Source organism: Oncorhynchus keta, chromosome 35 (genome assembly GCF_023373465.1).
Source record: "Oncorhynchus keta strain PuntledgeMale-10-30-2019 chromosome 35, Oket_V2, whole genome shotgun sequence".
NCBI lineage: Eukaryota > Metazoa > Chordata > Actinopteri > Salmoniformes > Salmonidae > Oncorhynchus > Oncorhynchus keta.
In genome coordinates this window covers 2990373-2998625 of record NC_068455.1, presented here as the reverse complement: position 1 = coordinate 2998625, position 8253 = coordinate 2990373, and positions in this window count along the sequence as shown.

Genomic DNA, 8253 nt, shown 5'->3' with positions numbered 1-8253 from the left:
TACTATATGGCCCTGTTGGGTCCCAGTTTATATCAAGCCTACTATATGGCCCTGTTGGGTCCCAGTTTATATCAAGCCTACTATATGGCCCTGTTGGGTCCCAGTTTATTTCAAGCCTACTATATGGCCCTGTTGGGTCCCAGTTTACATCAAGCCTACTATATGGCCCTGTTGGGTCCCAGTTTATATCAAGCCTACTATATGGCCCTGTTGGGTCCCAGTTTATATCAAGCCTACTATATGGCCCTGTTGGGTCCCAGTTTATATCAAGCCTACTATATGGCCCTGTTGGGTCCCAGTTCATATCAAGTGGCTCTTATAGCAAGGTATTTACATTGGACTTACAGTGTAATGGTGTGGATACACACTGACTGTACCAAACATTAGGAATACCTTTCTATTATTGAGTCCCCCCCACACACACACACCCCTCAAACCGGTGTTTCTGACACCTACTGCAATACCCCATTCAAAGGCGCTTAAATATTTTGTCTTGCCCATTCACCCTCTGAATGGCTTAAAAATCCTTATTTAACCCGTCTCCTCCCCTTCATCTACGTGTCTCCTCCCCTTCATCTACATGTCTCCTCCCCTTCATCTACATGTCTCCTCCCCTTCATCTACACTGATTTGAAGTGGATTTAACAAGTGACAGCAATACGGGATCACATCTTTCACCTGGATTCACCTGGTCAGTCTGTCATGGAAAGAGCAGCTGTTCCTAATGTTTTGTAAATACTCAGTTTACATATTGTAATATACTGTATTCCCCCAATCAGTTGTCTGGAAAATAGTCAAATGAATCAACTCAAGGTAGTTTGATAATATAATTGCACAAACACCAAATAGACATGCAGTTTCAAGAACCTTCCAAATAGCTAGGCTAATACTAACATTAAACATCGTAGAGCATATTATGTTTGGGCATCTAGCTCATTAGGATCATGCAAAGAGGATAACCAGCATCAGTGAGTATTAACATGACTGTTATTAAAAACATGACTGTTATTAAAAACATGACTGTTATTAAAAACATGACTGTTATTAAAAACATGACTGTTACTAAAAACATGACTGCTACTAAAAACATGACTTATTAAAAACATGACTGTTACTAAAAACATGACTGTTACTAAAAACATGACTGTTATTAAAAACATGACTGTTATTAAAAACATGACTGTTATTAAAAACATGACTGTTATTAAAAACATGACTGTTACTAAAAACATGACTGTTACTAAAAACATGACTGTTATTAAAAACATGACTGTTATTAAAAACATGACTGTTACTAAAAACATGACTGTTACTAAAAACATGACTGTTATTAAAAACATGACTGTTATTAAAAACATGACTGTTATTAAAAACATGACTGTTATTAAAAACATGACTGTTACTAAAAACATGACTGTTATTAAAAACATGACTGTTACTAAAAACATGACTTATTAAAAACATGACTGTTATTAAAAACATGACTGTTATTAAAAACATGACTGTTACTAAAAACATGACTGTTACTAAAAACATGACTGTTATTAAAAACATGACTGTTACTAAAAACATGACTGTTACTAAAAACATGACTGTTATTAAAAACATGACTGTTACTAAAAACATGACTGTTACTAAAAACATGACTGTTATTAAAAACATGACTGTTACTAAAAACATGACTGTTACTACTAAAAACATGACTGTTACTAAAAACATGACTGTAATTAAAAATAAGATAAACACAATTGGATCTATTTATAAAATGTACCAGGGGTGCAACTTTCCCCGGGGACGAGGGAGAGGGGGTCATGTCTCCCCAACATTCTGAAATTGCATTTTTTTTGTTGTGTTCAGCCTGCTGGATTTAGGACAATTTGGACACCACAGTGCAGAATAACAGGTTGTGTGAAGCCTACTATATGGCCCCGTTGGGTCCCATTTTACATCAAGTGATCATAGTAACCTATCCTATGGTCACCATAGTAGCCTAACCTATGGTCACCATGGTAACCTAAACCTATGGTGCCCATAGTAACCTTACCTATGGTCACCATAGTAACCTAACCTATGGTCACCATGGTAACCTAAACCTGTGGTCACCTATGTGCGAGTTGTGCCTTTCAATCATCTTTTACATTTTTTTTTTAACCTTTATTTAAGTCAGTTAAATAATAATAATAATATAATAATAATGACGGCCTGGGAACAGTGGGTTAACTGCCTGTTCAGGGGCAGAACGACAGATTTGTACCTTGTCAGCTCGGGGGTTTGAACTCGCAACCTTCTGGTTACTAGTCCAACGCTCTAACCACTAGGCGACGCTGCCGCGCCCATAATTACATATTTTCATTGTACTTCCACTCACGTTGGTTGAGCACCCTCTTTGTTCCATTATCAATATTTATTTACAGACACTGTAGTAAAACTACATTCTAATCATATTTAATTTAATTTCATATTTAAGTTTAACTGCGACTTGATTCTCCGCCCATGTACTCTACTTAGTGAGAACACCCACTGAGACCACGCAATTGAACTCTCATGCACAACAAGGAGAGTTCGGCTACTGAAGATGAAGCAACGAATTCTGAGTGTATGAGTAATGCGAAAAATATGTAATTTTAATACAATAGTTAGGCTAACGCATATACATCAGAAAGAGGACAATTTCCTAATTATCTGTGGGACAGCAAAAATATATTCATCCCAAACATCGTCTGTCTCTCCGCCCGCTCAGATCAATTCAGGATTTAAAGTATGATTTTTCCTCCTGTGACTCCCACGGAAGTGGATCGTGTGTGTTCACGCGCTCTGTCCAAAAGTGTTCCAAGTCAGGAAAGATCTTCCGCGCTGCGGTGTCTGTGCGCAGATCGCACCCCTCTGGCGTCTCCAAAGACGCATGTTTCAAGTCCACGAGCGGATAGATGACAATGGCTCCTCTTCCCTCTGCTCCGTTCTCCTCCATATTTGGACTTGTGCTACTACTGGTGCGTTTCGAGCGTCTGCAAGTTCTGAAAAGCCACAGACTTTTGAGCCCATGACGCACGTCTTCATATGCGGTGAGGAATATGATGGGAGACAGAGCGCTACATGAGTACATGAGGACCTGAGAGAAGATGACGAACCCCACAGGAGGTGTGTAGTTGTTACTGTATCCCAGCCGAGCCCAAGTCCACGAGCTCCATTCAGGCAGTAGCATGAGCGCGTTGGCCACACTGACGGATAACCACACGGTAGTGGCCCCCTTGTCCTGGGGTTGAACACTGGTCACGTCGAGGTCCCCCTTCGGCTTCGTGTCCACTAGTGTCTTGGTGTAGTGCGCAACGGTAAAGAGAATGGGCACCAGGTAAGTTAGGGTTGGGTAGATCTTGTAGAACACATCCATGAACCCAGATGCGCAAAATGGTATTTCAGTTACGCACAGCTTGACGTCATGGTATGGCTGTAAAGACGCGAATATCGTAAGAGGGGTGGAGGAGACCAGTGATGCTATCCAGATGAAAGCCAGGGCTCCATAGATGTGCATGTGGCTAAAATATTTGCTATCAGAGGAGCCTGAAACAAAGATACATCTTGCCCCGGTTGTTGCCGCCAGGGTGAACGTTTTGGCGACCAGGCAGGAGTGCTGAAACCAATCCGCTGTTTGGCACAACAAGCTTCCCAAGATCCAGGTCTGTCTGTAGTAGGTGACTGCGCGCACAGGTGCACACAACAGTGTGATCAATAGGTCTGTAGAGCTCAGACCGGCAAGTAGCGCTTTGACTTCGGATGCTGTCCCGTTTCTCAGGTCGTGGATGAGACTCAGTAGTACCAGAAGGTTCCCTATGACTCCAGTCCAACAGATCCCTATCAGAATAAGAGGGAGGACTGACCTGGCGTTCTCTCCGTGGAGTAGTTGAACTCCCCCGGTAAAGTCAAAAAATGAAACGTTCCTCGGTCGGTCAAAATCCATATTTTCTGTAATCTGTGTTTAGGTTTTTTAAAATATTTTTTAAATGCGGTAATCAACTAGTTCAAATGGATTGATCTCTGGATTTTTCCCTTAGAAAGAAAGATCTGTCCCTGAGCTGTGGTGCCGAAATGCTGCTGATCTGATAAGACATGTATGTAGTGGTTGAAAGGACTGGCAGGCAAAGCTATTTCAAGTGCTGCCGTTTATTGTTGTCGTCGACCACTTTCGTCATTGATGGCTGTGGCTCCAGGGTACTATTCTGAGAGGAAGGGTACTTGAGTGTGCTGTCGGCAAAATCTACACTTACATTTAAAAAAAAAATTGACTAAAGGCTTATTTTCTAAAAGACATTCAATTCATTCAAACTAAAATAGGCCAAAGTTAGGACCTATGTCCAGTGTTCAGTGGCTTGTGTTGAGTAGCAGCAGTGACATACGACCCCTGGTCCCGTAGATATCATATGAACACGTCATAAGCCTTGGATTTATTTTTATTTTTTAGAATTGCACGACGTTACTTGTTTTCCTTTAAACAAACTAAAAAAAGACTGCTATAACCTTATGGAGGAGGAAGGTGTGTGTCTGTCTGTGTGGGTTACAATGGCACCCACACCAGGCTCTCACCTCCTTGTTGAGAAGGCCTGTTAGGAAGATATATGACACCACCACAGAGCTGTGTAAAGGGGAAGCGTTATGAACTACAACACAGAGATTAATAAGGAGACTGAACGTCTACAGGAGAGAATAGGGGGACTGTAATGGCAGCGCCTCATTACTAACCCCTCAAATCAAGAGGCTGCTGGACAGGAAGGTTGAATCCCCCAGAATCTGTACAGTCCTGTGTATAGCATCACACATTTATAGAGCTTCAGTGTTCTCTGTTAGGTTATCTTTAGGTATGATTATTCATATTTACTGCCCGTGGTCTTTCCTCTCAGTCTAATAATATCTTTTTGCTTTATCCAGTCAGGCCTTATTAAATTCTGTGGCACATGTGGTGCCTGCTTACACAAGGGCACTCTGTGTGGTCCTCTACTCAGCTAACTGACTCCCTCCTCTACTCAGCTAACTGACTCCCTCCTCTACTCAGCTAACTGACTCCCTCCTCTACACTCAGCTAACTGACTCCTCTACACTCAGCTAACTGACCACTCTACTCAGCTAACTGACTCCCTCCTCTACTCAGCTAACTGACCACTCTACTCAGCTAACTGACCACTCTACTCAGCTAACTGACTCCCTCCTCTACTCAGCTAACTGACCACTCTACTCAGCTAACAGACTCCCTCCTCTACTCAGCTAACAGACTCCCTCCTCTACTCAGCTAACAGACTCCCTCCTCTACTCAGCTAACAGACTCCCTCCTCTACTCAGCTAACTGACTCCCTCCTCTACTCAGCTAACTGACCACTCTACTCAGCTAACTGACCACTCTACTCAGCTAACTGACTCCCTCCTCTACTCAGCTAACTGACCACTCTACTCAGCTAACTGACTCCCTCCTCTACTCAGCTAACTGACCACTCTACTCAGCTAACTGACTCCCTCCTCTACTCAGCTAACTGACCACTCTACTCAGCTAACTGACCACTCTACTCAGCTAACTGACTCCCTCCTCTACTCAGCTAACTGACCACTCTACTCAGCTAACTGACTCCCTCCTCTACTCAGCTAACTGACCACTCTACTCAGCTAACTGACCACTCTACTCAGCTAACTGACCACCCTACTCAGCTAACTGACCACTCTACTCAGCTAACTGACCACTCTACTCAGCTAATTGACTCCTCTACTCAGCTAACTGACCACTCTACTCAGCTAACTGACCACTCTACTCAGCTAACTGACCACTCTACTCAGCTAACTGACCACCCTACTCAGCTAACTGACCACTCTACTCAGCTAACTGACTCCTCTACTCAGCTAACAGACTCCTCTACACTCAGCTAACAGACTCCCTCCTCTACTCAGCTAACTGACCACTCTACTCAGCTAACTGACTCCTCTACTCAGCTAACAGACTCCCTCCTCTCCACTCAGCTAACAGACTCCCTCCTCTACTCAGCAAACTGACTCCCTCCTCTACTCAGCTAACAGACTCCCTCCTCTACACTCAGCTAACAGACTCCCTCCTCTCCACTCAGCTAACAGACTCCCTCCTCTACTCAGCTAACTGACTCCCTCCTCTACTCAGCTAACGGACTCCCTCCTCTACTCAGCTAACTGACTCCCTCCTCTACTCAGCTAACTGACTCCCTCCTCTACTCAGCTAACAGACTCCCTCCTCTACTCAGCTAACTGACTCCCTCCTCTACTCAGCTAACTGACTCCCTCCTCTACTCAGCTAACAGACTCCCTCCTCTACTCAGCTAACTGACTCCCTCCTCTACTCAGCTAACAGACTCCCTCCTCTACACTCAGCTAACAGACTCCCTCCTCTACTCAGCTAACTGACTCCTCTACACTCAGCTAACTGACTCCCTCCTCTACACTCAGCTAACTGACTCCCTCCTCCACTCAGCTAACAGACTCCCTCCTCTACTCAGCTAACTGACTCCCTCCTCTACTCAGCTAACAGACTCCCTCCTCTACTCAGCTAACTGACTCCCTCCTCTACTCAGCTAACAGACTCCCTCCTCTACTCAGCTAACAGACTCCCTCCTCTACTCAGCTAACTGACTCCCTCCTCTACTCAGCTAACTGACTCCCTCCTCTACTCAGCTAACTGACTCCCTCCTCTACTCAGCTAACTGACTCCCTCCTCTACTCAGCTAACAGACTCCCTCCCCTGGGGACCAACACAGAAAACACAACACAAACAACAAAGCCAATAACGCTCCACGAGATTGTTAAAGAAATGAACGGCGGAAATGTTCCCTTTTCAGAGATTCCAAACCCTTCGGTGAAACCGACGGGATGTAAAGTATGTTTTACACCGCAGGCGGAACGGCCATCACCCCACCGAGAATGAAAGGGAACACGTCAAGTAGGCCACACCGTATATTCTTTCAAAGCACATGTCAAGTAGGCCACACCGTATATTCTTTCAAAGAACATGTCAAGTAGGCCTAGTCATATATTCTCTAAAATAACATGTCAAGTAGGCCACACCATATATTCTCTAAAAGAACATGTCAAGTAGGCCACACCATATATTCTCTAAAAGAACATGTCAAGTAGGAAACACCATATATTCTCTAAAAGAACATGTCAAGTAGGCCTAGTCATATATTCTCTAAAATAACACGTCAAGTAGGAAACACCATATATTCTCTAAAAGAACATGTCAAGTAGCCCACACCATATATTCTCTTATGGAACACGTCAAGTAGGCAACACCATATATTCTCTAAAAGAACATGTCAAGTAGCCCACACCATATATTCTCTAAAAGAACATGTCAAGTAGGCCTAGTCATATATTCTCTAAAATAACACGTCAAGTAGGAAACACCATATATTCTCTTATGGAACACGTCAAGTAGGCAACACCATATATTCTCTAAAAGAACATGTCAAGTAGCCCACACCATATATTCTCTAAAAGAACATGTCAAGTAGGCCTAGTCATATATTCTCTAAAATAACACGTCAAGTAGGAGACACCATATATTCTCTTATGGAACACGTCAAGTAGGCAACACCATATATTCTCTAAAAGAACATGTCAAGTAGCCCAAACCACATATTCTCTAAAAGAACATGTCAAGTAGGCCACACCATATATTCTCTAAAAGAACATGTCAAGTAGGCCACACCATTTATTCTCTAAAAGAACATGTCAAGTAGACCACACCATTTATTCTCTAAAAGAACATGTCAAGTAGGCCACACCATATATTCTCTAAAAGAACATGTCAAGTAGGCCAAAACATATATTCTCTAAAAGAACATGTCAAGTAGCCCACACCATTTATTCTCTAAAAGAACACGTCAAGTAGGCAACACCATATATTCTCTAAAAGAACATGTCAAGTAGGCCACACCATATATTCTCTAAAAGAACATGTCAAGTAGCCCACACCACATATTCTCTAAAAGAACATGTCAAGTAGGCCACACCATTTATTCTCTAAAAGAACATGTCAAGTAGGCCACACCATATATTCTCTAAAAGAACATGTCAAGTAGGCCACACCATATATTCTCTAAAAGAACATGTCAAGTAGGAAACACCATATATTCTCTAAAAGAACATGTCAAGTAGGCCTAGTCATATATTCTCTAAAATAACACGTCAAGTAGGAAACACCATATATTCTCTAAAAGAACATGTCAAGTAGCCCACACCATATATTCT